Below are 10,192 nucleotides of genomic sequence, written 5' to 3'. Positions count from 1 at the left end.
TTACAGCGCTTTCGTACGCTTAACGGCCGATAGAGAGCGCTCACGGGGAATGCATTTTTAGCGAATTAAACACCACTGGCGGAACAGGAAATGCACTTTGTTAGCCAGCAATGTGTGCAGATTTCAATTGTCATAATTGCATCGTTTCCAAGAAACAGAACACACGTATAATTTAACCGATTTTTGGTTCGAAATCAACGCTGCGTTGAAATGGCGACATAAGCTGCGCTATAAACACAGCCCCAGTGGCCTAATGGACAAGGCACCGGCCTCCTAAGCCGGGGATTGTGGGTTCGAGTCCCATCTGGGGTAAGTGTAAAAGAAATTTTTTCAAACCTGTTTCACTGGGTCGTGTGATTCATTCGTTTTGTGATCACTTTATTACACTAAACTCTGCGCACAACAAAGAAACACTGAGCACACTTGAATTAACACGACACTTTGTTCGGCGGCTTTATTGCGCAAACTTCCTGACAGAGACGGAGACAACACGTTTTCTCGTTAACGGACACATCTTTTGCATTCATTTCCATAAATCCTCGGCCTTATTCACGTTATCCGAAACCGATTAGCTACCGAACACGGTCCGAGAAAGACTAATTTGGTCGACCGGAGTGCCGAGAAACACATCTACGACTCGAGAAGATGGCCGATTTGCTTGCCATTGTTCCATTTCTAGTTCAATGGTAACCCGACATCGGAGGTAGAAATTCCAATCTCGGGTTCTGCCTCGTGGTGATCGTGTTCGTGCATCTTTCAGTGCGCTTTCGGAGTTGTCGATCGCAAGATCTGGATAGTTTTGCGTGCCTTCAATGCGTCTGCCAAGTGTTTCTTAACAAAATTACATGTTTGTGATGCAATCGACACTTAATCCGATGGCGCATCGTCCCACAGAATGGCGTTCCGTAAGAGGACAAGACGATCACCGATGAAAGTTGTTCCCTGCCGCCGGTGCCGGTGGTGTGTCCATTTAAAGTGGCTTCAAAAATCGAATCGACATTCTATCTCTCTCGCTCTTTCGTAGGTAGCTCGAAACGGACCTCGGCGTCCGATCGGCGATCATCGAGCGTGAGCGTGCGAAAATTATGAATGAAACACACCGAGGCACAACGACGACCTGCAGCAGCACGTTCACGGATGTGGCTTCGCAGGTTGTTGGGGCGTGGAGATGGAACCGGTTTTCGGGGGCCCCCGAAATGGTCGATGACATTTCGAACGGTACCGGATCTGGCTCCCGTCACGTCACCTTGCGCAACGCACCGGAAAGGGGGTGATCGTGGCCCCGACGCAACCCGGTGTTATGCAGGCCCCCGGACAGCTTTGCGTCATGTTGACAAATTGAGTTATGTGCGCGCGGTGCCGTTCGGATTTCGGGTTCGGAACCTCGAACCGAGTGGTACTTAACATTTATGACGGTACTCTGGTCCTATTATTTACAACTTGTTAAGCTTTATGTGATGTTTCGCTGATTGGTTGCGAAGTACCAATTAATTTCCGCACAAAGTGGCCGCACGTTAATTCGAGTGTGAAAATAATTGCCCCGCCTTCGTAAATCAAGTCACCCGTCCGTCGGAGTTCCGCGTTCGGGAGGATGCGCTACAAAATGTAATTTATAAACCGCGAGCCCCGACGAGTGAGTCCGTTTGAAGTGTCCGCAACCTAACGGGGCACATCCAGAGCGGTGTTCCTCTCCCGCGGGCGTTTGAATGCAAAATGGCCATCGATCAAATCGTCGCCCCACCGGGGGCTCTCTTGAAAACAGCTTTTTGCGGGACTTTTCGGTATGGATGCCCCAGGAAAAAATCTCCACTTCAACGCCACCACACACTAATCCATCATTCTCCGCCGCGCGGTAGGGTCCTGTGGACACACTTGTTTTTCGCCGTGGTGGGTCGATCAACATCCGCCGGTGATTTACGCTGGGCCGTAGGTGGACGGGCCTAGTGCCTGGCGACAACACAGGACAACACAAAAAAGTGATGACGATCAACACCGCCAGCCACGGTGTGGCCGCATCATCGCTCATCGGACGCCGGATTTTACGCCGCTTCCGGCTCACTAGGTCCGTTGTTCGCGTAAGAGTGGTGCTTCAAAAGTGCTTTAGGCACACTTCAAAAGAATGCCTTCAGAGAGCCACTGCCCCGGGCCAACCCGGGGCCCCGTGTGTGTGTGTGTGTGGGTTATTGGTCCGAAAGCATTTCCCCTCCCAGCTCCACCCGGGCAGCGGACACATTCCAGTGGGGCAGAGGCCGACTTTCTATAGCCGTGGCCCGTGGCCGACCGTTTAGTTTCAATATTGAAAAGCTGGCATCCATCAGCCAGCTCTCTCGCTCGGAAGTCTGTCGGAATAGCTTCATCAAACACCCGAGCACTGCGAGGGTCATAAAAAGTGGCTACCCGCCTTTTTTGTCGAGGTCGCTTTTAAAGAGTTTGCATATTGATTGAAGGATTAGTTTCAGTGGCCAACTCCGTCGCAACCGACCTACATTAGTGTGCCGCAGTGCGGTTTTTGTGCGCTCCCGAAAGTGCCCCTTTCGACCGGCTCGTTGGTCTAGGGGTATGATTCTCGCTTCGGGTGCGAGAGGTCCCGGGTTCAATTCCCGGACGAGCCCGCGTTGTGGTGTTGAAACCCTTTTTTTCATCTGCGTCGGTGAGCAATGTAAGCTTTTACTTTTGCCATATACATCTCACGTGCTGAGAAGTTCTTCTCACCTACACTCACGACATTCAGTGAAATGCCCTGTCCGTGATTAATTCACTCACAGCGCGCAGAATTATTGGTTAAAAATCGTTACGAAATCCTTTTTCAAGCATTAAACCATTACCAAATTAAACCATTTTAAAACAGCCCATAATTCTCGTTTTAGGTGTCTTAACAACGATTGGTCCCGGATGTGGCCATTCCGGACACGGCTTATGTTTGATCACACTTCAACCGAGCCCCCACATCTGCCCCTGAAGTGGCCAACAATAAAAACAAGTCGCAGGCAAAAAAGGCCCAAAGGCGTACTTCAAATTCCGTGCCAAAGCAGTACCTCGGGACACACGGGTCTTTCGGATGTAATTCCGCACACTGCGGGCTTCTGTAATTCATTTGTAATTGTAACGACATCTTGCCGTGCTGTACGGTATTGAGGCACCAATAAAGGATGTGGCCCGTCGGTGGCAGATCCTCGCACAGATTAAAACTCGCAAAAGATGGCCAAAAAATACTCACTTCGTGTGTTTGTGTGTGTCTAGCTACACGATTTGATTTGTGAATGCGTAACTTGCGCAAAATCTACGGCTTCCGGTCCGGGGTACCTCCGGGTCTCCGGGTTCCTCAGAAACAGCGGCACGGCCCACCTTGTTGTTGGGCGACATTTGGCGCGGTTCCACACGGGATGATGACCCCTCCAAACCCCTCCCGTGACACGGTTTTTGGGCTGCCAACGATGCCCACAGGCTGGAGAAAAGAGATTTATCGTACATTATCGTTGGCCCCGATGGGATAGGGTACCCGAGTCCCGTTTGGGTGACCCCATCGTTAGCGGAATGCGGTCGAAAGAGGGAACCCCAATGGATCCCTCGGGGGAACACGCACTGCAATCCCCTGAAAGTGCATCCCCCCGGACAGGGCCGAGTAAATGGCAAGATGATGCGAGGATATGCTAACTTGGGGAGCATGGCCCTTGGCCGCCAGGCTTAAGCTCCCTCCTGACAAGCCCTGGCCCTGTTTACGACTTACTGCAGCTTTTCTTCCTTCGCCACTCTCGCAGGCTCTTTCGCTTCCTGTTCCGGATTGCGTGTCGTGCACCGTCGTTGTTTGGCGTTGTCCCGGATGTAGTGTGTCTGTGTGTGTGCCGTGGTGTGCGTTCGTGTGCTTTTCACTGCAGATTTTCAATTTTCCCAATGCAGATAAGACCGAAGCGAACCTTTCTTTTTGGGGTGTCCTCTTCTTTTAGTGTCTCTATCTCGGCCCGGCAGGGCTTATGACCCCCTCCGTCGTTATGCTCTCTACGTCCTTTCGGTGTGTGGCAACAGTTTGACCGTGTGGACCGTGTGGACCCGGGTGGTGATCGGTTATCGACAAAAGCTCCGGAAGAAGGCTGGCAGGCTGACTGGTCAGACCGGGGAATAAATGTGGAGTAAATATTGACCTATATCGGTTCCCGGTCCTGATGTCCTACGGTACTTCAATCCACCCAGCCCAGAGTCCACCCCACTAGAGAGGTACACCACAATTGTTGTGGTTTTTCGTCCTCCGCGTGGTCCTCGGGTTGGCCACTCCAATTTTATCCACTCCCCGGGCGGGCGCGCGCGCGCGTTGGGCCATAAATTTATTTGTTTGGTGTTGTAAATAACACCCTGGCCCCGGGCATGCTCCAGGGTGGCCCCGGTGGTTAGCCCGAATCTGGTTGGCCGTTGCGACGCCAATGGCGAGAGTGTTATCGCCGTCAGCCGGGCTAAGGGCTAAGGCTATGATGAAGGGTACGGCGGGTTTTTTTGCATGCGACTGCCATGAACCCTATTGGTAAGGTGTTCCGCCGACAGTCATTTGGCCGGCTGAGGCTTTTAGCCAACTCCCGGTGCATTCCCGGTTCGGTTAAAATCGCATCTTTTGTTGCACAAACACGGATCAGGCACCAAACTCCACGATCCGGGCGCAGCTCGATGAAATATAGGGTCCTCTCGGCGGGGCCGCGGCCAGTAGCGCAAAATATGGTCCACCATCAACCGAGGGAGTCCGTGGTCCCTCCCGCATCACCCTGGTGCGTGACCCCTTTGGCCCGCTTTTTTCCGACCACACACGCACGCAACCTTTGACCGTTTTACATCCACATCTGTCACGCGGAGGTTTGGTTTTTTCGGATACCGCCAAACCCGGGGACATTCTGGCGCACTACGCCACAGGCCACTACGCGTGGGGCTTGCGTTTTTTCGTGCGCCCTTTTTTGCACCCCAAACAACGCACTGTAATGCCGCATTTCAATCGCGCTTCTATCTCTGTGTGTGCCGTGATGTGTCCGGCGGAGGGCGTCGTGTCGACAGCCGTGGCGCGCGGCCGTTTGGCGGCGGGCCCCGGGAAATGCGTTATCAAATAAATTATAAAGTTGAAGCAACAGTGGGCAGACGGGGGGACGCTCCGGGGGTCTGCAGGTTGCATTGCGGGCCCCGCCAATTGATATGGGATTATTTAGGATTCGACTTTTCTTTTTTTTTTGCCGCGGCCACGGGGGCCATCCGGGGGTTAGATAAAAGGTAAACGCGTTTTTTTTAAACTCCGCACGACTCGGAGAATTCGTCTCCCTAACATTAACCTACCGCCGGCAGATCGGCCAATCGGCTCAAAAGGACGGCCATTTGATAAATGGCCATTTAGATTATGTAGGGCGGACCAGACTCTTCAGCCGGTCAGCCGGTGCCACCGGTGGCATTCGGTTGGCTTATCGTTGACGGTTCACACGCGATCCGCGCACCGATAGCGCTATTTATGGGCAGCATCCAGCCGCAGCCGGTGGTTCTGGTATTAAAGGATGAATGTAAAATCATCGAAAAAAGTCGCGAGGCCGCCATTTGTCAGGCCGAGCTTTCGGATGCCGGTGGCTTTGTTAATGCAGCAACAAATTTATGGACATGACAGGACATCTGGCGATGGCGATCTAAAAATGAGATGATTTTTTCTTTAATAGGCACCCGAGTGCGAATCTCCTCAGTTATCATCTCGTTTTCAGTGCAAAGCTTTGACCCTGGATAGGTCTTCTTGGGACGTCTTCAAGGTGAAGAACTAAAAAAAGGACTTTTATAACAAGTTTGTGACAATCGCTCGATCATTTAGAATTTACAGGTTCTTCAAATACGCTTTCACAGGTGTAATGACCTCATCATTTGATGGAAAACGCTTTCCACACCTGATATTTTTTAGGTCTGGAAACAGATGGAAGTCACTAGGGGCCACATCTGGTGAATACAATACGGTATATACTCCAGCAATTGAAACTTTAATTCATGGTTTTTTCCCCTTTTTCAAAATGCTCTTGTGACAGGGTGCAAGGTCCCGATGAAAAAGGGCTTTTTTCTACTGCAAATCGGGTCTTTTTACAAGAGTTTTCTCTTTCAGCTGGTTTAAAAAGAGACAACAATAATTTATTGTTTTACCAGTTTGCAAAATTTCTACAACCAAAATGCCTTTCGCGTCCCAAAACACTGATGCTAAACACTTTCTTGGCCGATTTCTGAACTCGTTTCGTAGTCGAAGAACCAGGTTCACACCAATCCTGAGTCTCTTGTTTTGATTCAGGAACATAATGACAGTTTTGTAAAATCCAATACTACATTCAAAATATTGCTTACACTGCCCAATAAGATGCCTGTACTGAGCTTCTACTAAGTCTCTTTCAGTCAATCAACGATTTTATTTATTACGATATCCTGTATTTTTTCTACGATATCAGGTGTAGTTGCTGTTTGGGACGTTCTTAACGTGGATGTTATTCAAGATTTGTACGACCACGATTCAAGCCATCTTTCTACTGTATTAATTGAAGGCAAAGAGTTCTTGTATACTTTCAACATTCGGTTCTAAAAACAAATTAGACTCGTAGCAGCGACTTCTGTTCGGCTACGGCCGAATACGTAGCTACGAACTCGAGGCTACCAACTTATTAAACAGCCCAGTATGTCCAACTCTCCTTAAATCTTGTAAAATTACGATGGAACTATTGCCAACATTGGACGGCTGTGTAAAAGTAGGTCGCAGATATTCCTTTCCTTTCCCAAAAATAATGAACTGTAAACATAACGTTCCGGTCCACTCGGATTCGTAGACCCTTCTGGCTCTTATGAGGGAACCTAAACAATCAAACGGAAACCCTTGCGCCATGGAACATATATGAACGCTGACTGAGTTATGCCTTCAACCAACTACGGGACACTTTCAACCCCTCATCTGGTGGACAAGTCTGTTGGGCGCCAGAAACGGACACACATATTCCTTGCCCCTTTCCGATTTCAGCTTAGCGAAAAGATCTTCTAATCACGTGATGAACAACAGGCCCCGCTTCGGTCAAAAAGGATTTGTAAGTGAAGACTTTCACGTGATCAAGATTGGCCACATTGGCCATCACTCATTCGATGACTTTTCGAGGATACTACGGCCAGAGCCTCTAGATTTGGCATTCAACGGCCACCCGAAGGACACGCGACTCGCCTGCTAAGTGGGCGAGGCCGTATCGCGGCCCCGAGAAATCCGGTTTGCCCAAGATTGCTGCTCCCATTAAGCATTCCGCACGGCACTGTGATGCTGCTGTCAACGCACTGTCAGGCCACAAGAAATCGGCAGCAGATTGATACATGGCCGGCCCAAGCTGGCACAATTATACAGGACGGGCGGAGGCGAGCGTCTTCAGGAGCACCACTTCCGGCGTCCTAGTCCTAGAGAGCCCCTTTTTCGTGCAAATGGACAACTTAACTTCTTAGCGGCCGAGTGACATCCGACCCGTACCCGGTGGGAGGGGGCTCCACCCTTTAAACCACTCGGAACTGCCGGAGTGGACGGAGTAAAGCGGATTGCGATAAGCAAATTTGGGTCCACAGATAGGGGCAAACGGAAGTCGGGTATGCAGCAGCAGCATAAAATCTGATATGTGACCTGACTGCTGCTGCCGGCAGAGGTGGTCACGGCCCCGGCCGCAGTGTGTGTGTGTGTGTGTAACGGTCGAAGGAAAAATAATAAAACTTGCGCCACTTTCTTGGGCCCCGATCCCGATCCCCGGGGCCGATGATTGGAATTTTGATCATCCCTCCTCACACAACTCACTCACGCAAGGACCTCCGCATTGGAGTCGGAGATCTGGCCTGGCCGTTTGGCCTACGGCTTCGGCTTCGTTTTAACAAATTTGTGTGTGGTGGGCCTCGGCTCGGCAAATGACTCGGCGAGCTCGGCGGAATGCAGAAACCGAACCCAGGCTCCCAGGGCACGTAGCAGGCCCACTGGCGACAGTTTCGGATGCCGCTGCGGATGTCCCCTTCCGTCGCCCGTTGGTCCTTTTTCGGCTCCTCCTCGTCGTTGTTCCCGTCGTGGTCGTCGTGCGGAAGCTCGCGTTAATCCAATGCAATAACTCGAACACGCCAAGTTTTTGCTGGCCTCCGAGCGCCTCGCCGTTATGATGATGGTGGTGATGCATTGGCGGTGGCCCCGGAGGCGCCCGGAGATAAATTGATTGTTGTAAAGCCCCGGCCCGCGTTCGTCTTGGTCTCCTGGTTTTACGATTTCCATCGCGGCGTGCCATAAGTTCGATTCGATGCCGTGCAGACTTAGTGTCGTCGCCCCGCGGGCGGCAGGCTCCGTGTCCGTGATGAAGGCACGACGACGCAGTGGTCGCTGTTGGGCACAGAATTTTTAATCCCGTGTACCGTGCGCGCCAAGGCCGACTTTCTTGGACCGATTGACTTGGACACAAATCGCCTGCCCGGCCGATCGACGCATAAAAGTGGACACACAGAAGTTTCGGTCTCGAAAATGTTGATTTATGAGCGAGCCGCGGGCACACATTCGCGGGCGACAAAGAAACTTCCGGTTCCCCGGAACTGCCGGAAGTGTAAGTTTGCCACAGCGCCACGCGTCCACGCGGGCCATCAAAGTTACAACTCCCGGCGGTGACTCTCAAAGCGCAGCCGTTTTTACGACCGAGTTTTGTCGAAATTAGTTTTCAACCGCGCGCCAATCTCCGCAGCGTCGTCGAGTCCCAAATTTATGGCCAACAACCAACTTTCTGGCGTCAAGCGCCAGAAATTACAGAACTCCCTGCTCCACGGCTCATTAATGGCGCGCCGGACTCGGAGAGAGGAATCGGAGGGATTCCTCTTTCGGCTCTCGGTGTGTGAAATGTTAATTTCGAGCGAGTGAAATCGAAACTATTTCCACAACTTAGCCCTTTTTATGTCCACAAACGGGAGGCCGAACGGCAATTCCGGAACCCGCCGACATTTCACGCCACTTTACGATTGGCCCGGACTCAGAGAAGTGGACCCGAGAAGTGTCCACATCTTTGGTCTAGTGTTTACTTTAACAGTTTAATGCGAAAGTGATGAATGGCTGCACTCTCTTCGCCGGTACGACTGCAGCAGAACACGCAGCGCGTAATGCAATTATGCTTCGATTTGTTTAAAATCCCGGCCAGACCCGGGGAACCTGATTCCGAAAACTATTAATGCCCGGCGTGCGCGCTCCGCTGATCGATTGCCGTTCCGCGTGCAAATCTGCAGTAACTCACACATGCACAAACACATATTGAATTACTTCAATTTGCACTGTTCAATGGAAAAAATAATAACCAGAAATCCGCGCGCGTCAAACGCGCGGTGCAGAAGTGCACTGAATAATGCACGCATTATGCGCGTTATGGGGTGGGACGGCGCGTAATGCAATTCAGACGAATGCAATCGATCGATCGACAGAAAAATGCCCCCCCTTGGTTCCCACCGTTGGACAAAAAAATGGACCACACGGTATTGGGCCGATCATAAAGTGTCGGCGCCCCTTTTAAGTCCTTAGGGTGGACTTTCTGTTTTATATCAATTTGTGGTCATGTTTTTATTTGCCGCTATTAAAAGCTAATCTATTGGGACAGGAGAACCTTAGCGCTAGTTGTTTAGCGGACCATCAGCAGCTCATAATGGACCACTCTCTTCCAATGCAATCGAGGCATTCTCCAGGCCTCCCCACCAACCTTAGGTGCGTTGTAGCTCAATGAATGTCAGAGCTGGACATTCATTTCGTACAGAACGTAATTGGTTCAAGTCATGTTAAGACTCGATTAAGGTTAGCGCTGAATGGCGGTCACGAAGAATTCGTAGGACAACACACCATAACATAAATGGACATAATTGATTGATTGATCAGTGAAATATTACCTCACCTGTCTTGGTGAAATATTACAAAAAGTCTGTAACAGAGGTTCCAGAACGTGAGAATGACCATTTGTTAGCTGGTGTGCCTCCGACGACGGCAAACAGCGCCGGACACTTTATCCGATGGACATTTTGAGCCCCACAAAAGGTAAGCGAGCTGCCGTACGCATAAAAATGCATACCGGTCCGGGGCCTGGGGGGCGGCTGCATAAATTTATGCAAACCAGCAAACCGCCAACGACACGCGGACACGTGCGACCGAGGACCAGCGTTGTGTGCCGAAAAAGTGCAAATGTGCAAC

The 10,192-nt window shown here is 50.9% G+C and overlaps 2 non-coding genes across 2 annotated transcripts; both read left to right on the top strand.

The window, feature by feature from the left end:
- The first annotated feature begins 239 nt into the window (after positions 1 to 239).
- On the top strand, positions 240 to 312 carry Trnar-ccu (transfer RNA arginine (anticodon CCU)). The gene has a single exon. It is a non-coding gene; the product is annotated as a tRNA-Arg (tRNA).
- Positions 313 to 2,540: 2,228 nt separating this feature from the next.
- On the top strand, positions 2,541 to 2,612 carry Trnap-cgg (transfer RNA proline (anticodon CGG)). The gene has a single exon. It is a non-coding gene; the product is annotated as a tRNA-Pro (tRNA).
- The last annotated feature ends 7,580 nt before the right edge of the window (positions 2,613 to 10,192 follow it).

The sequence above is a fragment of the Anopheles cruzii genome, chromosome 2 (assembly GCF_943734635.1).
Source record: "Anopheles cruzii chromosome 2, idAnoCruzAS_RS32_06, whole genome shotgun sequence".
NCBI lineage: Eukaryota > Metazoa > Arthropoda > Insecta > Diptera > Culicidae > Anopheles > Anopheles cruzii.
This window is presented reverse-complemented; position numbering and strand designations above follow the sequence as displayed.